At 40.3% G+C, this 24,962-nt stretch overlaps 1 pseudogene; it reads right to left on the bottom strand.

Annotated features, from left to right (window-relative positions):
• Positions 1–363: 363 nt before the first annotated feature.
• LOC133073200 (fatty acid desaturase 2-like protein FADS2B) overlaps positions 364–24,962 on the bottom strand; it is a 44,107-nt pseudogene continuing 19,508 nt past the window's right edge.

The raw sequence follows: 24,962 nt of genomic DNA, 5'->3' as shown, positions 1-24,962 counted from the left end.
GTTTTTATAGGAAGAAAGGAGGGGCAAGGAAGCCATCAGCAAAGTATATTTAGGGCAGACACTTTTTTTTTTTCCCTGCGCGGGGAGGGATTACAAGGGTTTTATCATATATATATATATATATATATATATATATATATATATATATATATACACACACACTTTCTCTGGGCCAGGGGCAGGAATGGAGAAGGAGTAAAACACAGCAGATTACCACCACATTGCCTACCCCAAAATTCCAGACTAGTTGATTAAGATAACATTTCTGGGGAAGGCTGTAACTGCAATTATGTCAGGTATTGTAGAGGTTTGGTATCATGGGCTTTAGCACAAGTGACACTTTTGGGGCCTGTGGTTTTCTCTTTAGCACCTGCACATCTGCATTATGTTTGTGGATGCGTGCAGTAAGCCTCCTTCCAGAGGGCTCCGGACTTCTTCAGGGCCCTGCAAGAAGAGCAGACAAAATCATGAGCGGGTGAGACTCAGGTCAAAGGAGCTACTTCATGGAACATTTGCTCTTTTACTTAATACTTTACAACATTGTCATTTACAGCTATATCTGAAAGACCTCTTTCTATCTTGTCCGGCGGAGGGAGTCAAATACACTGACTTATGGTTTAGAAGGTGAGTTCACATTTCCTATATGGAGGAGACTGATATTTTGTTTTATGCTTTTCTGTACTCCAAAGCATCACTTTCCTTTTCTCCAGTATTAAAAGAAAAAGCTCTGCTGAATCTCTATAAGATAAACCATATGACTATAAACCAACTCATCCTGTATCCACATACCTCTTCTACTTTATAAAGTGAAATATTTTTCTAGGCTCTTGTGATACAGCAGTGAATAAGAGTGATGAGAGTCTTGTCCACCTGGAGTTCCTGGTCTGCACTGGGAGACACATATTACCCAATATGCTATTTAATCATGATTGTGATAAAAGTCAGACATGAAGAGAAGCAAGCATGTGACAGGTTTAGTCTTGGGGGCAAGGGAGGACTGAGATGAAGAAAAGACCTTTCAGGTGAGCTTTGGAGAGTGAATGGAACTTGAGAAGGTGACAGGAGAGGGGAGGCAGGTTGGAAGATTATTCTAGGTAGAAGAAAAGGTGACCAAGGATGTGTCACGGGCAAGGGAGAGGGAGTTCTGTAGCAACTGAAGGGGGGTCAGATATCTGGAGGGCAAGAAAGGAAGAGGGCAGTGGTAGAAAGTGAAGATGGATTACTGCTCAGGGATCAGATCTGACCAGGTCTAGCCTTGATGGCTTATTTATTTATATTAATAAATATTTTTTTCCTAATCTGAAGATAAAAAAATATTCAACCAAGGTTTTGGCTGTTAATTTGATGAGCACAGGATTTTCTAGGTAACTGTGCATGCTTTAGGATGAGTATGGCTTCTCAGTTCCTACAGGAACAGTCACCCCTGCCTGTCCCACCAGACCCTGCAAGCATCTTAGTTTTCAACCCTGATCCAGATGAACGGAGAGTCCCTCCTACTGGTTAAGTTCTAAAGCATGTCAAGGCTTTGTGGGTGATACAAAGACAAATAATACAGAACCCTGGTTTATAAGAAGCTTGTAATTAAGTTTGGCACCAAGGTATTTTCACTAAGAAGTAGCTAGAAGGCAGCAGGTAAATGGTAGGAATGACTGTTATCATTTCTCTGTTAGTGTTGTTCCTTATAGAGCCTCCTGTCCATGCTGGGCACAAGAATGTTCCTTAATAAATAGCTATTGACTGAATGATGATTGATAAAGCAGTGAAGAGTCTGGGGACCAGCAGTGAAGGGAAATGAGAGCTGTGGGTTGGGGGACTGTTATTACCTGACAATATCTCCAAATGCCTTCAACATGGGCTTGTTCACATACGGCAGTCCATGCTTGGCACACAGTGACTTCACCACAGGTGAAGTCTGTGATAATTATAATAATTGTGATAATTATGATAATTGTGATAATTACGGCGTGGCATTGTGGGAAACAGAGTAGGGAAACAGAGGAGATATACAACTTTTCAGACCTAAGGAGAAACCCAAAGTTCCCTTTCTTCTTTTAGAAAATAAAATGGTATCAGCCACAGAGACCGAACATTGACCTTGCACAATACTTTAGTTCTGGAAAGTTAAAAAACTTGCTGGCAGACTCATCTTATCCCTTCAGTTCAGTTCAGTTCAGTCACTCAGTCATGTCTGAGTCTTTCCCACCCCATGAACAGCAGCAGTGAACTACCCGTTTCCTCTCTGTAACTGATCCTTTGGTAAAGTATTTCCAGATACCATTTAGAAATTGCAGCAGGGACTCCACTTCCTTAGTTATTTTGTAAACTTGGCTCCAAAGACACAGATAAGAAAATATTTGAATTATAACATAGTTAAGTTTGAACACAAGTTGGTTACCCAAGTGTCCTGATATTTCTTAGGTTTTGCCAACAAAGCAAATGCAAAAAATCACCAATTCCTAAGCCCATAGGAATCTGGAAACTGAGTCACTGATACTTTTCCAAGATTTCACTCCATTTACTCACAACTGTGACACTTCCTTTATTTCTTTCTTCCCTTATCTATCATTGTTGTTAATTGAAAAATAGCATCCTTTAGAGAGCCCTGGTTCATTATTTTCCCTTAAGATGATGAGTCTTCTGCTCCGCTCTGGACTATATGGAGGGCAGCTATTAGTGACAGCCCTTGCCCTTTATCATGAACTGTTTCTCTTACTCACTGGTGCTCAATTTGGAAGTTCAAGTGCCCAGTGAACCAGTCATTGAAAAAGGACTGTTCAACATTACAGGTGGCCAAGACCTGCAAAGAAAAAGCTTACGTTAGATGTAAATGAGTCCGTGACAAACAAGAGATTTAGTTGCTCTCTTATTTACCCATCATTCAAAAAGTGCTGATTAAGTATGCATTTTGTGTAACAAACCGTGAGAGATAGAAATAAGCCCCAGGTCTCAGGGACGTTACAATTATAAAGGAAATAAGACATTTTGCTAAGAAGTATAGATAAGGCAATAGATATGAAGAAGTGAATAGGATCTGAGAGGACTAAGTCACTATCAGCCCTCAAAATCAGAAGACTAAGGTATTGTGAGTAAGGACTTTGGCAGATGGAAGTGGAATTGTAGGACTCTGGTAGAAATTACAGGAGTTTAAATATTATTACCACAGAATAGACTTAAAGGACTTCTAAATGGGGAATAAAGCATGCAAGGTCTTTAATCAAGGGCTTTGTGCCTAGAAATACATTTATTAATATATTAATATATACAAGTAGCTTCCTTTTTAATCTAATGTATTTTATTTTACACAAAGACAGACTGACAAGAAGTTTATAGGATTCTCCAGACTACGTAGAATGCTTATGAATGTGACTTTTATTCAGTGTCTTTCTAAGATTTAATTCTTGTTAGGGTTGTTGCCATTTTTAATGTTATTTTTGCAGTTGTTCTATGTCAGGGTTCCTTGAAGTGTACTTTAGAGCACCTTGGGGTTCCCTAGGACACTTTCAGGGGATCTTCAAGGTCAAAATGATCCCCATAATACTACTGAGACAGTATTTGCCTTTTTCATTCTCGTTCGTGCATGCTTTTACCATGGGTTTTTCCAGAGACTATTAAACATGGGATGATGTCATCACTCTGATGTTAAACTTTATTGGCTTTATCTTGGTTTTTTTTAATTAATTAATACATATTTTAAAACTCTCAGTTTCAATTTCAAATACAGTAAGTATCAGTGGATATAACCTCCACAAAAGAAAGCTCTTTCATGTTCTCAATAAGTTTTAAGAGTGGTTTCTTGATCAAAAAGATTGAGAACCACTGCTGTGTGGAGTGTCCACTGAACTTGGAAATGAGCATGGAGAAGGAAGCAGTATGATGCCTGGATTCTCCAGGTAATCACAACACAGCCAGTGTCAGGCTTAGGGGGCAATGGTATTCTGCATGGGTCACAAGTCTTTTAATTGTTAGCAGCATTCTTGCCGAGAATGCTGAGTCTCCCCTCTGGGCCCCACTATCTATACAATAAAATGAGGGGGATTGCAGGGTTCTCCATTCTGTTATTCTAGGAGTGTGAGATTCGTTGAAAGACTGTTTCATGTTGAGGCAGGTTTAGTAAACCTTGCTTGTAAAGTGCTGCACAGTAAATGTTTTAATTCTGCATCACAGCTACACAGTTCTGCTGTTTTAGAATGAAAGTTATCAGAGAATATGTAATGTATAAGTGTGGCTGTGTTCCAATAGAACTACAAAAACACAGACTGGACTAGATTGGCCCTTGGACTATAGTTTATTAAGCCTTGGTTAAGAGCAAAGGTTCTGAAATCAAACTGCTGAGGTTTAAAACCTGCTTCTAGGGATCTCCCACTGGTCTACTGGTTAAGACTGTGTGCTTAACACAGGTTTGATCCCTGGTAGGAGAACTAAGACCCTGCATGCCACACAGTGTGGCCAAACAAATAAATAAAACTTGCTTCTACCACTTATTAGCTGTGTGATCTTACACAAGTTATATTACTTCTTCATACCTCAATTTTATCATTTGTGAAGTGGGAGTACTGTGAGCATGTAGCTACATGCAAAACAGTTGACAAAGCCTGGCCCCTGTAAGCCTCCAATAAGTATTATGTGAGGTAAGTAGGTGGTAATCAGGATGCTTTGGTGGATGCTTTCCCAAGAACAGCATTATTACCTGAGTGCTGAACCAGTCCTGGTTCTCCTCTTTGCTCATTTTCACTGGTATGTGGCTCATCTGGGTAATATATGTAATCCAGGGACTTTCAAGAAACCTTTAAGAGAATAAAAGGAAGATATGATCATTCCTTGGGGGGTTTCAGTTCCAGTCACTGGGCTTGCATACCCACTGGCAGATCTGGCTGAGCATTAGAGGAAATGGCAGTGACTCAAAGGTTCCAATAAAGTGGTGGTTATTTGATTTTCATCTTTGCAGACCTTTTATATCTGAAGATTACACACTAGGTATCAGTCACAGTCCCTGTCTTGCAGCCTACTGTACCAGAGCAGCGTCCCCAGTATTTTCTGTAGGCATTGGTGCAAGGCTCAGAAGACCCTAGATAACTGAAGGTCAGGCTTCCCTGGTGGCTCAGTGGTCAAGATTCCATTTGCCAGTGCAGGAGATCTGGGTTTGATTCCTGGGTCAGGAAGATCCCCTGGACAAAGAAATGGCAACCCACTCCAGTATTCATGCCTGTGAAATCCCCAGAGCAGAGGAGCCTGGCAGGCTACAGTCCATGGGGTCACAAAAGAGTTAGACATGACTTAGCAACTAAAGCAACAACAACTTAAGCATATATGCAATGTGATTAATAGCTTGGCTGTTATCAGATAGAACTGGGGACGAGTTGTGATTTGGCACTGCCACTGGCCCTTATTTGCTCTTGAGTAAGTGATTTCATTTCTCTGAACTTTAGTTCTCTTACCAGAAAAGTGAAATTGATACTATCTACATTGCCTGGTTGTGCATTGTTTATTACATCAAATAAGATTATGCATGTAAAGTGAGTGAAGTCACTCAGTCATGTACGACTCTTTGCGACCCCGTGGACTGTAGCCCACCAGCTCCTGCATCCATGGAATTTTCCAGGCAAGAATACTGGAGCAGGTTGCCGTTTCCTTCTCCGGGGATCTTCCCGACCCAGGGATGGAACCCGGGTCTCCCACAGTGCAGGCGGGCGCGTTGCCGTCTCCTTCTCCGGGGGATCCTCCAGACCCAGGGATGGAGCCCGGGTCTCCCACAATGCAGGCGGGCGCCTTGCTGTCTGAGCCAGCAGGGAGGCCCACTGTGACCACAGCAAACCGCCTGACGCGGAGGAGCCGCCGCCGCTATGAGCAGTGACGCGATTGATGAGGAAGGGATGCATCGCGAGGTGAACGGGGTGATTCAGGTTAAAGTGCTTTTGATGTGGGGAAAATCTCTAGTCATAAAATAACTTTTTAAAAACTGGGCTCCTACTGTCTTTGGTAAGAATTATGATGTCCAGCTGGATTACAGTTTGAAGGACTTGGTGATCAGGCAGAATGCAATTGTCCTTTGAGAAACACGCAGGTCCACTTAAATGTGGATATTTTTAAGTAAACACATACGCTACTACAAGATTAGTGCTTGCCTGAATTCTCAGTTGTGGAACCACATATATGGATAGATAACTATGGAGCTTGAATATCTTTGGATTTTGGTAACTGAGGTGGGTCCAGGGAGTAATTCTCCTCAGATGCTGAGGGATTACTATACTGCAATTGGGAATTAATCACGTGGGAAAAAAGGCATGATTGGGCAAATTCAGTTTCCAAGAAACTCATTCAACTATTTCAGCTGTTTTATCCCACATTTTCTTGGAAATATCTCAGCTACTAGAATCTGGTCTGGTGTCATAATCTGCTAATCATTGCTAATCATAAATAGCTCAGATAAGAAAGGTAAGAGGACCATCCAGAATAAGAGTGGGAGAATATTATTCTTTACTTACTTGACTAAGCACATGAGCCCCAAGGTTCCAAAGAGTCCATAGAAAGGAACAAATGTGATGAAATAGAGAATGTAAGAGCTGCTGACCCAGGCGATGTCCTGCAGAAAGAAGTGCTTGAAAGTTAAGCTAGTGGAAATAAAACTGGCTAAATCTTATATCCTGGTACTCAAGGAAGCTGCATCTGGAAAGGACCAAGCATTTACATTTTTCCCTTTCTACCAGCCTGATCTAGCTTTAGAGAAGGAATCGAGTTGCTCACCTCCCAGTACCTTCTCCGGTACATCTCTTGCATGGATTTCAGGTTGAAAGCTACTGGTATGAGAAGAGGGACCCCAACTGAAAAAAAAAAAAAAAAAAGAGGATAGTGAAAAAATAAGCAGATATGATTCCTGTGGAAGCGAGTGGGAGTTGATCTTAACATGCTACCCCTGGAATATTGCCCCTGAGAAGGGATGCAAGGTGGAGATCCACAACCACCTCCTGGATGCTGCTGAGCTTTTAGAGTCTTTGAGACTGAACCGGGACTTTGGTTCAAGCACCCTTAGGGAGACTAGGGAAGCTTTGAAGATATGAGTCATTCCTGATGAAGGCATCCTGGAAGGGCTTCTGCTCTGAGCTTTCAAGTTTTCTCAAGGTCCCTGGAATCCTTCTGTCCTTCATGATCCTTCATGTTGAGCCCTATCACAATATGTTGAAGTGGCAGATATAGAGCAGGCATACTGAGTCTGGCCTGATAGTTATTTACCTGATCCTCCCCCAGGACCAATGAAGTTGCCTGGAGCACGTAGGAGTCATATGGACAACCTTCAGACTTTGACAACTCCTTGATCAAACTTGAGCCAGACGCTCTGGAGTCCCCTTCCTGACTAGGCTCCAAACTTGACCTGTAAACTTTCAAAGTCTGTGAACTGTCAGCACAGATGATTTTGTCCAACCTATACACTAAGAGACTCACAGAAATGCTAGAGATCATTTCTAAGAACAGTTCAAGGCCATGCTCCTGGGATGACTCCAGCCCCCCTTAAAATTCTTGCATGAGAAAGTTCAAGACTGTCCAAAGAATTTACTGCTTGTTCAGTAGGCTTCTGACCTCCTTTTTCTTCAATTATTTTTTAGAAAACTTACAATTATAAAATTCTTACTCTGTCCCTCTGAGATGGATGACCCAGAAATGTCTTTCTCAAGGACTTGGGAGTCATCCCTTTGAAGTACAGTCTTAGAGGATCAGGCTCTGTCCTGTAGCCTCTGGGAGGGTAAGGAGTTTGACTTTGATAAGCACCATTGAGAAGACACACATGGCTTAACCACATGACCAGCTTCCCCTCCCTTTATCCTCTTTCCCTAATTTCCTTTAGCATGTCTCAGTGTTTTAAAAGTCTCCCCCCTTTCTTTTCTGAGAGTTGAGCTCAGCTTATACTGAAGTACCTTTCCCTACTACAGGAATCTGCATGAAAGCTGTCTCGCCACCTTCATGAAATATCAAGCTTCATCTCCCTTTGACAGGTGGAGTATGACTCATTTGTACCTGTCATACTAAGTTGAAGACATTTGAAAGAAAATGGCAAAATGAAACAGCTCCTGAGGACGATGTGGTTTGTAAGCTGGGCATTCTGCAGTGAAGCTACAATATTCACCCATTCCTCATAAGCTAAGGCTGTATTTTTTTACTACACACAGGAGGAGAGTTCAGACAAGAGACTCCAACATTTTTTCTTATGTGAATACACATCTGTCTGGGCTGGAATAGTTACCTTTCAAACTGGGGCACCAATGTCCTCCATATCCTTTTTGATCATGAAAGAGAATAACTGCATTAGGATAAGTCCTCAGAATTCTAGCACTGGAAGAGGCTGCAGTGGTGTTTGAGCCTCGTGTCTCAGAAAACAGACTCATAGGCCATCCCGGTCAGGCAGGAGACAGATGACCACTGGTGGCCAATGTTTGGGCAAGCCAGATCATCTGCAACTGTTTCTCAATCTTAACACTGTTGGCATCTTAGGGTCAGATAATTCTTTACTGTTCAGGGCTGTTCTGTGTCCTGTAAGGCATTTCATAACATCCCTGGCTTCTGCCCCATGGATGTCAGTACCATTCTCCCGCTCTGTTGCCATAATAAAAAAAAGTATCTATATGGTGTCACATGTCGCACTGGGGTCAACAGTGCTCTTAGATTAGAACCACTGATCTACAGGAAACGTTTGCAATATTTCCTAATTTGGGTTTCTTTTCCAAATGAGTAAGCATGTTTTAGATGAGCATATTTTGGGGTCTTAAACTTTCCTTTGTGAGCTATCATGAGTTTGACATGGTTAAGAGCAGAACATTTTTGCTTCTAATATTTTCATTGGTATTAGCATTATTCAGCTACCCTATTTTCTCTCAAGCTTAGAACATATCCAGATATATCTTATTATGTGTGTGTGTGTGTGTATCTGTCCACTAAAATATGTTCTCCAGCTGTATGTAAGCTGTGGGAACAGTCAACTTTCTTCCACACAGAAGCTCTGCAGGTGACCTTTATTCATGAGACTCTACCTACAGTCAGTGCTTGAGCATTCTTTTCCTATTTTTCCTCCCTATCCATATACCACTATCCTTTTCTTCTTCATAAGTATTGTATTTAGTTTATCCAGGACAAGAGTCACAGATTCCAGACCCCTTGATTGGCATCCTGCCTCCCATCCTTCTTGGAACATCTCCTTCCCTGTACAGTAGCCAGAGTGATGAGAGGCCCATTAAGAATGCCTAATCACTCTTCTATTTTCCTTTTCAGATTTCACCCCAGTAAGTCTGAAATAAAGCATGCTGCTTTTTTGAGGCACAACAAGACATGGGATTGTTCTCTCTGTGGGAGATTTCAGTCATGCCTTCTGGTTTGACAACAGTTTGCTTCAAGGAAATGGGAAGATAAGGATTGTGGCTCCCTGTGTGACTCACCCATGCAGAAGTACAGGTGCTGCTTCTCGTAGTTGATGAATTTGATTTTACTGTTGCCATACTGAATGGAGAGAAAATAAAACTAAAGTAAGAACAATATAGACTTCTGTTATTATACTCAAGGTCGTGTGTGTGTGCACCCATGTGTGTGTGTGTGTGTAGAATCTCTATAGAAAGAGTCATCTGGTCAGAGTTCATTTACTGTCAAACTGAAGCTACTGAAGAACCAGAACTGAAGGGGGAGGAAATACTGTGGTGCCTTTTTCTTTATTTAAATGTGGGCAATTCTTGCAGGGGTGGCTTATCCCATTTGACTTCAGGGATTGTGATTGTTTATTATTATATCCATGGGAGCCATTTTGAAATATTTGTCCTGGTGTGGAATGGAATGGTGATTGAGGAGAAATATTTCTGATAAGTGTTTAAGGTCTTCTTCAACCTATGTGCTTAGAATTCTGCTTGAAGCACAGTCTGCTTGTATCCATTCATCCATTTAACAGATATTTGTTGAATGGTTGTATTATAAAACATGTAGTCATAACCTCTAGTATCTACTTCATCTTTCCTCCTTTAATTCCATTGTGGATCTCATGCTGTGATTTACTCATTTTAAGGCTTGATAATGTATAATCTTACCACTGGGAATTAGAGTCATTTCCTAGGGGTCTTAGTGAATTTAGTCTGTGCCCAAATGTACAAAGGCAGCAAGTATCTTAAGAGGAAGCATAGAAGTAAGGTTTATCTCTATTACCTAAGAGACACTTAATAAATGTTTAGTTGAAGGAATTACTGAATGAATGATAATTCAAATCTCCTCTATAATTTTACCGTATGTCAGTCACTTAAAACACTGTGAGCCATGTTTAATTTTTTGCTTTTCCCATTCTTTTGATACTTTCCCTTCTACATATTTCTTCTGTTATTTGGATATTAGACTTGACCCTTCTTTCTCGTACTATTGTAAATAAAAATAAATGTCATGGTGATAAAATAATGATAGTTATTTGCAGTTACTCCCAAGCTTCTGGATATTTAAGAGGTAGGAAACTTGAAAGAGGGAGTCAGAGGGAAATTTTGGAGAGTTGGCAAATGTAGATGAAGGATTGAGGTTTGAGTATTGCTCCAAAAGAGAAGTCTAACTTTTCCAGAGTATGAGTACAGGACCTGGCCCTAGAGGATTTAATTAATACTTATTAAAAGAATGAATGTTTGAAGAAAGTGGTAGAAAGACTGACAGTAAAATGGGAAGAACAGAAACAGTTAAGGCTTATCAGAATTAGTTTTGTTGCGAAACAACTGAATTTTAGAGATTAAATGATTTTAAGTAATGTGTTGTGCAGTTGCTTTGAAATTAAAGTATACAGAACCTAAGGCGTGAGCGATGTATCTCTAGAATGGTGGAGAAGTGATGATGTCTCCATCCTCTGTGAAGAGGCAGCATGTGAACTGGATACAGTTCTACAGAAGGCACTTCTGGAGGGAGTCAGGCTGCCTCATGAACTCCAGTGAGGCAAATCTCCATTGCTCTGAGGGAATGAGGAGAGAAGTCAAAATGTCATAAGTTTAGTGATCAGCCGAGGAGTTCACAGGGATTCCCTGGTGGCTCAGACTGTAAAGAGTCTGCCTGCAATGTGGGAGGTCCAGGTTGGATCCCTGGAGAAGGAAATGACAACCCATTCCAGTATTCTTGCCTGGAAAATCCCATGGGTGGAGGAGCCTGGTGGGCTATAGTCCATAGGGTCGCAAAGAGTCAGATACGATTTGTTGACTTCACTTTAGGAGTTTGCAAACTTTAGAGAGCTCTGACTCCTTTGCGGAGTCATTGTGAAGAACAACTGACTGAAGACTACAGTCAAGGTATCTTTCTTTTTTCCTTTATATCTTGGCAGGAGACTTTTTTTGCTAATTGGAAGAAGGTTGTCTTCCAAAACTGGGAAAACCTATTTTCAGAAAGTTGCACAATTCTGGTTACCACAAAGTCCATGCAGCAACTGACCAAGCCACACTCCTTTGTTGTTAGTAAGCTCCTAAATTCTTCCAGAAGCAGATAGAGCCTCTTCCTAAGCACTTAATTCTCAGGAGCCATTATTTCCTCTCAAGGAAAGATACCTTTCTGTGGTTATACTTATACCTTCTATGTTGAAAGCAGACTCTAAAAATCTTGGTAATAATCCTTACATGCTGGTTTTTAAGCTGAGGTTTAAGAAAGTCAACAGCTGAGACATCCTGGAGTTTGCCTTCCTTTTTCTGTTGCTTAAGAAGTCTGAATTAATCAACGGAACAAATGAAAAGCCCAGAGATAAATCCACATACCTACGGACACCTTATCTTCGACAAAGGAGATAAGAATATACAATAGAAAAAAGACAACCTCTTTAACAAGTGGTCCTAGGAAAACTGGTCAACCACTTGTAAAAGAATGAAACTAGAACACTTTCCAACACCATACACAAAAATAAACCCAAAATGGATTAAAGATCAAAATGTTGATTGATTTGCAGATATTAAAGAATCCTTGCATTCCTAAATGTAAGACCAGAAACTATAAAACTCCTAGAGGAGAACATAGGCAAAACACTCTCCGACAAAAATCACAGCAAGATCCTTTATGACCGACCTCCCAGAATATTGGAAATAAAAGCAAAAATAAACAAATGGGACATAATGAAACTTAAAAGCTTGTGCACAACAAAGGAAACTATAAGCAAGGTGAAAAGACAGCCTTCAGAATGGGAGAAAATAATAGCAAACGAAGCAACAGACAAAGGATTAATCTCAAAAATATACAAGCAACTCCAGCAGCTCAATTCCAGAAAAATAAGTGACCTGATCAAAAAATGGGCCAAAGATCTAAACAGACATTACTCCAAAGAAGGCATACAGATGGCTAACAAACACATGAAAAGATGCTCAACATCACTCATTATCAGAGAAATGCAAATCAAAACCTCAATGAGGTACCATTACACGCCAGTCAGGATGGCTGCTATCCAAAAGTCTACAAGCAATAAATGCTGGAGAGGGTGTGGAGAAAAGGGAACCCTCTTACACTGTTGGTGGGAATGCAAACTAGTACAGCCGCTATGGAGAACAGTGTGGAGATTTCTTAAAAAACTGGAAATAGAACTACCATATGACCCAACAATCCCACTTCTGGGCATACACACTGAGGAAACCAGATCTGAAAGAGACACGTGCACCCCAATGTTCATCGCAGCACTGTTTATAATAGCCAGAACATGGAAGCAACCTAGATGCCTATCAGCAGACGAATGGATAAGGAAGCTGTACATATACACCATGGAATATTACTCGGCCATTAAAAAGAATTCTTTTGAATCAGTTCTAATGAGATGGATGAAACTGGAGCCCATTATACAGAGTGAAGTAAGCCAGAAAGATAAAGAACATTACAGCATACTAACACATATATGTGGGATTTAGAAAGATGGTAATGATAACCCTATATGCAAAACAGAAAAAGAGACACAGATGTACAGAACAGACTTTTGAACTCTGTGGGAGAAGGCGAGGGTGGGATGTTCAGAGAGAACAGCATTGAAACAAGTATACTATCAAGGGTGAAACAGATCACCAGCCAGGTTGGAATGCATGAGACGGGTGCTCAGGGCTGGTGCACTCGGAAGACCCAGAGGGATGGGATGGAGAGGGAGGCGTGAGGGGGATCAGGATGGAGAAAACATGTAAATCCATGGCTAATTCATGTCAATGTATGGCAAAAACCACTAGAATATTGTGAAGTAATTAGCCTCCAACTAATAGAAATAAATGAAAAAAAAAAAAAAAACAAAAAAAACAGAAGCAGTCTGAATTAGAGGTGAGGTCCTAAGAGTATTATGAGGCATTTGAGCTGAGTTTCATGTATAAATGAACCAAAGTAACCTAAACTAAAAATAACAGCTTAGTTTCTTCCAACAGCTAGAATTAGTTGACATAAATAGATACATAGGTGTTTCCTGATTTAGCACTCCTTGAATGTACTGCCATGCCTTCTATGAGTGATTTGACCTGAATGACTTTTAAAATCATAGCGTCATTCATTCCACATTTTCTTCTTTTCTTACAACACCAGATTCACTTATTTCAAATCTATATCCTGGACTTAAAAGAAGAGATGCTCTGACAACATACTTGAATCCAGAATTTCCAACCTGATTTCAAGACAAAGGTGTAGACCTTTCCAAGAGCCACTTTCTGAAACATTTCTCTAAGTGCTTAGGATTTCTAAACATACCTTGACAGGTTGTAAATCTCCAATAACAAAAAATGGGCCTACATCAATATCTGGGTCTTTGGGGTAGATGTTTGTTTTGCCATGGTGTTGGAAGTGCCGGTTATTCCACCATTTTGCAGATAGGCCCTGAGGAGAAGAGAACATTCATTAGCTGCAAGATTTCTCTCCTGAAATATCTTTCATTATCAGAGTTTTCCAAAACTAAAGAAAATCAACCTTGAATATTCATTGTAAGGACTGTTGCTGAAGCTGAAGCTCCAATACTGACCATTTGATGTGAAGAGCCTACTCACTGGAAAAGACCCTGATCCTGGGAAAGATTGAAGGCAGGAGGAAAAGGGGATGACAGAGGATGAGATGGTAGGATGGCATCACCGACTCAATGGATATGAGTCTGAACAGACTTTATGAAATGGAAGGACAGGGAAGCCTGCTGTGCTGTATTCATGGGGTCGCAGTGAGTCGGACATGACTAGCGCCTGAATAGTAACAATCAGAGTTTTCTGCCTACATCTCCAAAGTTTAATTAGGATATGGATTCCTGGGACATGCCATCCCCCATGCCTGTGTCACAGAATGATTTATTGGCTAGAGGCTCTAAAAGCTAACCAGCAAATAGTTATCTTATCCAGGAACACAAATTCCAGGCTAAAATAACTCCTGATAATGAAGATTAAAAACGGTTTAAATGAAATGTTTTTCCATCTTTCCTTTTTTCCTTTTTTGGTCCTGCTTTTACTTATTTATTTTTCCATTTATTTTTATTAGTTAGAGGCTAATTACTTTACAATATTGTAGCGGTTTTTGTCATACTTTGATATGAATCAGCCATGGATTTACATGTATTCCCCATCCCAATCCCCGCTCCCACCTCCCTCTCCACCCAGTCACTCTGGGTCTTCCCAGTGCACCAGGCCAGAGCACTTGTCTCATGCATCCGACCTGGGCTGGTGATCTCTTTCACCCTAGATAATATACATGTTTCGATGTTGTTCTCTCAAAACATCCCACCCTCACCTTCTCCCACAGAGTCCAAAAGTCTGTTCTGTACATCTGTGTCTCTTTTTCTGTTTTGCATATAGGGTTATCATTACCATCTTTCTAAATCCCACATATATGTGTTAGTATGCTGTAATGTTCTTTATCTTTCTGGCTTACTTCACTCTGTATAATGGGCTCCAGTTTCATCCATCTCATTAGAACTGATTCAAAAGAATTCTTTTTAATGGCCGAGTAATATTCCATGGTGTATATGTACAGCTTCATTATCCATTCGTCTGCTGATGGGCATCTAGGTTGCTTCCATGTTCTGGCTATTATAAACAGTGTTGCGATGAACATTGGGGTGCACGTGTCTCTTTCAGATCTGGTTTCCTCGGTGTGTACGCCCAGAAGTGGGATTGCTGGGTCATATGGTAGTTCTATTTCCAGTTTTTTAAGAAATCTCCACACTGTTCTCCATAGCGGCTGTACTAGTTTGCATTCCCACCAACAGTGTAAGAGGGTTCCCTTTTCTCCACACCCTCTCCAGCATTTATTGCTTGTAGACTTTTGGATAGCAGCCATCCTGACTGGCGTGTAATGGTACCTCATTGAGGTTTTGATTTGCATTTCTCTGATAATGAGTGATGTTGAGCATCTTTTCATGTGTTTGTTAGCCATCTGTATGCCTTCTTTGGAGTAATGTCTGTTTAGATCTTTGGCCCATTTTTTGATCAGGTCATTTATTTTTCTAGAATTGAGCTGCTGGAGTTGCTTGTATATTTTTGAGATTAATCCTTTGTCTGTTGCTTCGTTTGCTATTATTTTCTCCCATTCTGAAGGCTGTCTTTTCACCTTGCTTATAGTCTCCTTTGTTGTGCAAAAGCTTTTAAGTTTCATTATGTCCCATTTGTTTATTTTTGCTTTCATTTCCAATATTCTGGGAGGTGGGTCATAGAGGATCCAGCTGTGATTTTTGTCGGAGAGTGTTTTGCCTATGTTCTCCTCTAGGAGTTTTATAGTTTCTGGTCTTACATTTAGATCTTTAATCCATTTTGGGTTTATTTTTGTGTATGGTGTTAGAAAGTGTTCTAGTTTCATTCTTTTACAGTTGGTTGACCAGTTTTCCCAGGACCACTTGTTAAAGAGGTTGTCTTTTTTTCCATTGTATGTCCTTGCCTCCTTTGTCTAAGATAAGGTGTCCATAGGTTCGTGGATTTATCTCTGGGCTTTCTATTCTGCTCCATTGGTCTATATCAACTATACAGAAAATTAACAAGGAAACACAAACTTTAAATGACACAAAGGACCAGCTAGTCCTAATTAATATCTATAGGACATTTCACCCCAAAACAATCAACTTCACCTGTTTCTCAAGTGCACATGGAACCTTCTCCAGAATAGACCACATCCTGGGCCATAAATCTAGTCTTGGTAAATTCAAAAAAATTGAAATCATTCTAGTCATCTTTTCTGACCACAGTGCACTAAGATTAGATCTCAATTACAGGAAAAAAAAAAATTATTAAAAATTCAAACAAATGGCGGCTAAATAACACACTTCTGAATAACCAACAAATCATAGAAGAAATCAAAAAAGAAATCAAAATATGCATAGAAATGAATGAAAATGAAAACACAACAACCCAAAACCTATGGGACACTGTAAAAGCAGTGCTAAGGTGAAGCTTCATAGCATTACAGGCCTACCTCAAGAAACAAGAAAGAAGTCAAATAAATAACCTAACTGTACACCTAAAGCAACTAGAGAAGGAAGAAATTAAGAACCCCAGGGTTAGTAGAATGAAAGAAATCTTAAAAATTAGGGCAGAAATAAATGCAAAAGAAACTAAAGAGACCATAGCAAAAATGAACAGAGCTAAAAGCTTGCTTTTTGAAAAAATAAACAAAATTGACAAACCATTAGCCAGACTCACCAAGAAACAAAGGGAGAAGAACCATATTAACAAAATTAGAAATGAAAATGGAGAGATCACAACAGACAACACTGAAATACAAAGGATTATAAGAGACTACTACCAGCAGCTCTATGCCAATAAAATGGACAACTTGGAAGAAATGGACAAATTCTTAGAAAAGTATAACTTTCTAAAACTGAACCAGGAAGAAATAGAAGATCTTAACAGACCCATCACAAGCAAGGAAATCGAAACTGTAATAAAAAAATCTTCCACCAAACAAAAGCCCAGGGCCAGATGGCTTCACAGCTGAATTCTATCAAAAATTTAGAGAAGAGCTAACACCTATCTTACTCAAACTCTTCCAGAAAATAGCAGAAGAAGGTAAACTTCCAAAGTCATTCTATGAGGCCACCATCACCTTAATTCCAAAACCAGACAAAGAAGCCACAAAAAAGAAAACTACAGGCCAATATCACTGATGAACGTAGATGCAAAAATCCTTAACAAAATACCAGCAAACAGAATCCAACAATATATTAAAAAAAAATTATACACCATGACCAAGTGGACTTTATCCCAGGAATGCAAGGATTCTTCAATACCCGCAGATCAATCAATGTAATACACTACATTAACTAATTGAAAGATAAAAACACTGGGAAGACCCAGAGGGATAGGGTAGAGAGGGAGGTGGGAGGGGGGATCGGGATGGGGAATACAGGTAAATCCATGGCTGATTCATGTCAATGTATGACAAAAACCACTACAATATTGTAAAGTAACTAGCCTCCAACTAATAAGAATACATGAAAAAAAAAATATGATAATCTCAATAGATGCAGAAAAAGCCTTTGACAAAATTCAACATCCATTTATGATTAAAACTCTCCAGGGGGGAGGAGCCAAGATGGCGGAGGAGTAGGATGGGGAGACCACTTTCTCTCCTAAAAATTCATCAAAAGAATAACTGAACGCACAGCAAACTTTGCAAAACAACTTCTGATCGCTAGCTGAGGTCATCTGGCGCCCAGAAAAGCAGCCCACTGTCTTCGAAAGGAGGTAGGACAAAATATAAAAGATAAAAAGTGAGACAAAAGAGCTAAGGACGGAGATCCGTCCCGGGAAGGGAGTCTTAGGCGGCATTGCTTGGGGTAGGGTCTGGGGCTGAGTGCCCTGAGGACAATCGGAGGGAGCTTCTGTGAGTTGCCAACATGAACTGTGGGACACCAAAAGAGAGAGAGTAAATTAACCGGCCCGAACACACTGCCGGCCGTTCGCAGAACAAAGAGACCGAGAGGGTCCAGAGAGGAGCTCGCAGGCTGCGGACCGACCCAGCCCCGCCGGAGGCAGGAGGCAGGGGGGAGGGGAAGGTCGCGGCGAGACACAGGGCGCAGGCACCCGACCGGCGCGGGCGGGGACTGGGGCTGGGGACGCGGAGGGCAGAAGGCGCGCGCACCCGACTGGCGCCAGCGGAAACTGAGACTGGGTCCGCGGAAGGGAGCGGGCGCGCCACACCTGGGGAGAGTGCGCCCACCAAGCCCCTGGCTGCCTGGACCGCTCTGACGGGGAAGGCACAGAGAGCAGGCGCAGCTTTTCGTTCCGCGCTTTTGTGGAACACCCGAGGGCTGGAACCTCGCGCAGCGCGGGGCGCGCTCCATGTAGAACAGCAGGGAGCCTGAGCAGCGCAGAGGAGAGAGCAGCGTCAGCCCCTCCCTGCAGCCCCAGCCCCTCCCCGGCAGCGCAAGCCCCTCCCCGCGGCGCCAGCCCGTCCCCGCGGCGCCAGTCCCTCCCAGCAGCGCCAGCCCCTCCCCGGAGCTCCGGCCCCTCCCCGCAGAGCGACGGAACTAGCTACCTGAATAAGAGTCCACCTCCGCCCGCCTGTGTCAGGGCGGAAATGAGGCTCTGAAGAGACCGGCAAACAGAAGCCAAATAAACAAAGGGAACCGCTTCAGAAGGGACTGGTGCAACAGATTAAAATCCCTCTAGGAAACATTGACTACACCGGAGGAGCCTGTAGATATAGACAAGTGTAAGCTGGAACGAGGACCTATCTGAAACTGAGCCGAACCCACACTGACCGCAACAGCTCCAGAGAAACTCCTAGATATATTTTTACTTTTTTTTTCTTTTTTCTCTTTTATTTTCCTTTAAAATTTCCTATTACTCCCCCATTACTCCTTAACTTTCATTTTCATAGATTTTTACGATTTTTTTAATTAGGGAAAAAAATTTTTTTTTCTTTTTTCTTCTTTTTTTTTCCTTTCCTTTTTCTCTTCTATTTTCTATATTTCTTTTTCTCTTATTTCTTTAAAGTCCTCTAGTATTCCTCTACTACTCCTTAATTGTCATTTTCAATACACTATAACCTTACAAAAAAAAAAAAAAAAGAAGAGAAGCCCTATTTTTAAACCGAAGATTATTCTCTCCCAATCTTGACTCTCTGTTTTCTACCTCAGAACACCTCTATTTCCTCCTTTCCCCTTCTCTTCCCAATCCAATTTTGTGAATCTTTGTAGGTGACTGGTCTACGGAGAACACTCTGGGAACAGACAGCTGCACAGATCTGTCTCTCTCCTCTTGAGTCCCCCTTTTTCTCCTCCTGCTCATCTCTATCTCCCTCCTCCCTCTCCTCTTCTTCATGTAACTGTGTGAACCTCTCTGGGTGTCCCTAATGGGGGAGAATCTTTTCGCCATTAACCTAGAAGTTTTATTATCAGTGCTGTATAGTTGGAGAACTCCTGAGACTACAGGAAGAATAAAACTGAAATCCAGAGGCAGGAGACTTAAGCCCAAAACCTGAGAACACCAGAAAACTCCTGACTACATGGAACTTTAAGTAATAAGTGACCGTCCAAAAGCCTCCATACCTACACTGAAACCAACCACCACCCAAGGGCCAATAAGTTTTAGAGCAAGACATACCATGCAAATTCTCCAGCAACACAGGAACATAGCCCTGAACATCAACATACAGGCAGCCCAAGGTCACACCTAACACATAGACCCATTTCAAAACTCATTACTGGGCACTCCATTGCTCTCCAGAGAGAAGAAATCAAGTTCCACGCACCAGAACACTGACTCAAGCTTCCCTAACCAGGAAACCTTGACAAGCCAATCATCTAACCCCACCCACTGGGTAAATCCTCCACAATAAAAAGGAACCACAGACCTCCAGAATACAGAAAGCCCACTCCAGACACAGCAATTTAAACAAGATGAAAAGGCAAAGAAATACCCAACAGGTAAAGGAACATGAAAAATGCCCACCAAGTCAAACAAAAGAGAAGGAGATAGGGAATCTACCTGAAAAAGAATTTAGAATGATAACAAAAATGACCCAAAATCTTGAAAACAAAATGGAGTTACAGATAAATAGCCTGGAAACAAAGATTGAAAAGATGCAAGAAATGTTTAATAAAGACCTAGAAGAAATGAAAAAGAGTCAATTAAAAATGAATAATGCAATGAATGAGATCAAAAACACTTTGGAGGGAACCAAGAGTAGAATAACGGAGACAGAAGATAGGATAAGTGAGGTAGAAGATAAAATGGTGGAAATAAATGAAGCAGAGAGGAAAAAAGAAAAAAGGATCAAAAGAAATGAGGACAACCTCAGGGACCTCTGGGACAATGTGAAACGCCCCAACATTTGAATCATAGGAGTTCCAGAAGAAGAAGACAAAAAGAAAGACCATGAGAAAATACTCGAGGAGATAATAGCTGAAAACTTCCCTAAAATGGGGAAGGAAATAACCACCCAAGTCCAAGAAACCCAGAGAGTCCCAAACAGGATAAACCCAAGGCGAAACACCCCAAGACACATATTAATCAAATGAACAAAGATCAAACACAAAGAACAAATATTAAAAGCAGCAAGGGAGAAACAACAAATAACACACAAAGGGATTCCCATAAGGATAACAGCTGATCTAACAATAGAAACCCTCCAGGCCAGAAGGGAATGGTAGGACGTACTGAAAGTAATGAAAGAGAACAACCTACAACCTAGATTACTGTATCCAGCAAGGATCTCATTCAGATATGAAGTAGAATTCAAAAGTTTTTCAGATAAGGAAAAGCTGAGAGAATTCAGCACCACCAAACCAGCTCTTCAACAAATGCTAAAGGATCTTCTCTAGACAGGAAATGCAGAAAGGTTGTATAAACGTGAACCCAAAACAACAAAGTAAATGGCAACGGGACCACACCTATCAATAATTACCCTAAATGTAAATGGGTTGAATGCCCCAACCAAAAGACAAAGATTGGCTGATTGGATACAAAAACAAGACCCCTATATATGCTGTCTACAAGAGACCCACCTCAAAGCAAGAGACACATACAGACTAAAAGTGAAGGGCTGAAAAAAAATATTTCATGCAAACGGAGACCAAAACAAAGCAGGAGTCGCAATACTCATATCAGATAAAATAGACTTTCAAATAAAGGATGTGAAAAAAGACAAAGAAGGACACTACATAATGATCAAAGGATCAATCCAAGAAAAAGATATAACAATTATAAATATATATGCACCCAACATAGGAGCACCGCAATATGTACAGCAAACACTAACAAGTATGAAAGAGGAAATTAATAGTAACACAATAACAGTGGGAGACTTAATATCCCACTCACAACTATGGATAGATCAACTGAACAGAAAATTAACAAGGAAACACAAACCTTAAATGACACAATGGACCAGCTAGTCCTAATTGATATCTATAGGACATTTCACCCCAAAACAATCAACTTCACCGTTTTCTCAAGTGCACACGGAATCTTCTCCAGAGTAGATCACATCCTGGGCCATAAATCTGGTCTTTGGAAATTCAAAAAAATTGAAATCATTCCAGTCATCTTTTCTGACCACAGTGCAGTAAGATTAGATCTCAATTACAGGAAAAAAATTGTTAAAAATTCAAACATATGGAGGCTAAATAACACGCTTCTGAATAACCAACAAATCATAGAAGAAATCAAAAAAGAAATCAAAATATGCATAGAAATGAATGAAAATGAAAACACAACACTCCAAAACCTATGGGACACTGTAAAAGCAGTGCTAAGGGGAAGGTTCATAGCATTACAGGCTTACCTCAAGAAACAAGAAAAAAGCCAAATAAATAACCTAACTCTACACCTAAAGCAATTAGAGAAGGAAGAAATTAAGAACCCCAGGGTTAGCAGAAGGAAAGAAATCTTAAAAATCAGGGCAGAAATAAATGCAAAAGAAACTAAAGAGACCATAGCAAAAATCAACAAAGCTAAAAGCTGGTTTTTTGAAAAAATAAACAAAATTGACAAACCATTAGCAAGACTCATTAAGAAACAAAGTGCGAAGAACCAAATTAACAAAATTAGAAATGAAAATGGAGGGATCACAACAGACAACACTGAAATACAAAGGATCATAAGAGACTACTACCAGCAGCTCTATGCCAATAAAATGGACAACTTGGATGAAATGGACAAATTCTTAGAAAAGTATAACTTTCTAAAACTGAACCAGGAAGAAATAGAAGATCTTAACAGACCCATCACAAGCAAGGAAATCCAAACTGTAATCAAAAATCTTCCAGCAAACAAAAGCCCAGGACCAGATGGCTTCACAGCTGAATTCTACCAAAAATTGAGAGAAGAGCTAACACCTATCTTACTCAAACTCTTCCAGAAAATTGCAGATGAAGGTAAGCTTCCAAAGTCATTCTATGAGGCCACCATCACCCTAATTCCAAAACCAGACAAAGAAGCCACAGAAAAAGAAAACTACAGGCCAATATCACTGATGAACATAGATGCAAAAATCCTTAACAAAATTCTAGCAAACAGAATCCAACAACATATTAAAAAAATCATACACCACGACCAAGTGGGCTTTATCCCAGGAATGCAAGGATTCTTTAATATCCACAAATCAAACAATGTAATACACCACATTAACAAATTGAAAGATAAAAACCATATGATTATCTCAATAGATGCAGAAAAAGCCTTTGACAAAATTCAACATCCATTTATGATTAAAACTCTCCAGAAAGCAGGAATAGAAGGAACATACCTCAACATAATAAAAGCTATATATGACAAACCCACAGCAAGTATCACCCTCAATGGTGAAAAATTGAAAGCATTTCCCCTAAAATCAGGAACAAGACAAGGGTGCCCACTCTCACCACTACTATTCAACATAGTGTTGGAAGTTTTGGCCACAGCAATCAGAGCAGAAAAAGTAAAAGGAATCCAGATAGGAAAAGAAGAAGTGAAACTCTCAATGTTTGCAGATGACATGATCCTCTACATAGAAAACCCTAAAGACTCTACCAGAAAATTGCTAGAGCTAATCAATGAATATAGTAAATTTGCAGGATATAAAATTAACAGAAATCCCTTGCATTCCTATATACTAACAATGAAAAAACAGAAAGAGAAATTAAGGAAACAATACCATTCACCATTGCAACAAAAAGAATAAAATACTTAGGAGTATATCTACCTAAAGAAACAAAAGACCTATACATAGAAAACTATAAAACACTGATGAAAGAAATCAAAGTGGACACAAACAGATGGAGAAACATACCATGATCATGGATTGGAAGAATCAATATTGTCAAAATGGCTATTCTACCCAAAGCATCTATAGATTCAATGCAATCCCTATCAAGCTACCAACAGTATTTTTCACAGAACTAGACCAAAGAATTTCACAATTTGTATGGAAATACAAAAAACCTCGAATAGCCAAAGTAATCTTGAGAAAGAAGAATGGAACTGGAGGAATCAACCTGCCTGACTTCAGACTATACTACAAAGCCACAGTCATCAAGACAGTATGGTACTGGGACAAAGACAGAAATATAGATCAATGGAACAGAATAGAAAGCCCAGAGATAAATCCACGAACCTATGGACACCTTATCTTTGACAAAGGAGGCAAGGATATACAATGGAAAAAAGACAACCTCTTTAACAAGTGGTGCTGGGAAAACTGGTCATCCACTTGTAAAAGAATGAAACTAGAACACTTTCTAACACCATACACAAAAATAAACTCAAAATGGATTAAAGATCTAAATGTAAGACCAGAAACTATAAAACTCCTAGAGGAGAACATAGGCAAAACACTCTCCGACATAAATCACAGCAAGATCCTCTATGACCCACCTCCCAGAATATTGGAAATAAAAGGAAGACTAAACAAATGGGACCTAATGAAACTTAAAAGCTTTTGCACTACAAAGGAAACTATAAGTAAGGTGAAAAGACAGCCCTCAGATTGGGAGAAAATAATAGCAAATGAAGAAACAGACAAAGCATTAATCTCAAAAATATACAAGCAACTCCTGCAGCTCAACTCCAGAAAAATAAATGACCCAATCAAAAAATGGGCCAAAGAACTAAACAGACATTTCTCCAAAGAAGACATATAGATCGCTAACAAACACATGAAAAGATGCTCAACATCACTCATTATCAGAGAAATGCAAATCAAAACCTCAATGAGGTATCATTACACGCCACTCAGGATGACTGCTATCCAAATGTCTACAAGCAATAAATGCTGGAGAGGGTGTGGAGAAAAGGGAACCCTCTTACACTGTTGGTGGGAATGCAAACTAGTACAGCCGCTATGGAGAACAGTGTGGAGATTTCTTAAAATACTGGAAATAGAACTACCATATGACCCAGCAATCCCACTTCTGGGCATACACACTGAGGAATCCAGATCTGAAAGAGACACGTGCACCCCAATGTTCATTGCAACACTGTTTATAATAGTCAGAACATGGAAGCAACCTAGATGCTCATCAGCAGATGAATGGATAAGGAAGCTGTGGTACATATACACCATGCAATATTACTCAGCCGTTAAAAAGAATTCTTTTGAATCAGTTCTAATGAGATGGATGAAACTGGAGCCCCTTATACAGAGTGAAGTAAGCCAGAAAGATAAAGAACATTACAGCATACTAACACATATATATGGAATTTTGAAAGATGGTAACGATAACCCTATGTGCAAAACAGAAAAAGAGACACAGAAATACAGAACAGACTTTTGAACGCTGTGTGAGAATGTGAGGGTGGGATATTTCAAAAGAACAGCATGTATACTATCTATGGTGAAACAGATCACCAGCCCAGGTGGGATGCATGAGACAAGTGCTCGGGCCTGGTGCACTGGGAAGACCGAGAGGAATCAGGTAGAGAGGGAAGTGGGAGGGGGGATCGGGATGGGGAATACGTGTAAATCTATGGCTGATTCATATCAATGTATGACAAAACCCACTGAAATGTTGTGAAGTAATTAGCCTCCAACTAATTAAAAACAAAAAACAAAACAAAACAAAACAAACAAACAAAAAAAAAAAACAC

The sequence above is a fragment of the Dama dama genome, chromosome 1, assembly GCF_033118175.1.
Source record: "Dama dama isolate Ldn47 chromosome 1, ASM3311817v1, whole genome shotgun sequence".
Taxonomy (NCBI): Eukaryota; Metazoa; Chordata; class Mammalia; order Artiodactyla; family Cervidae; genus Dama; species Dama dama.
This window is presented reverse-complemented; position numbering and strand designations above follow the sequence as displayed.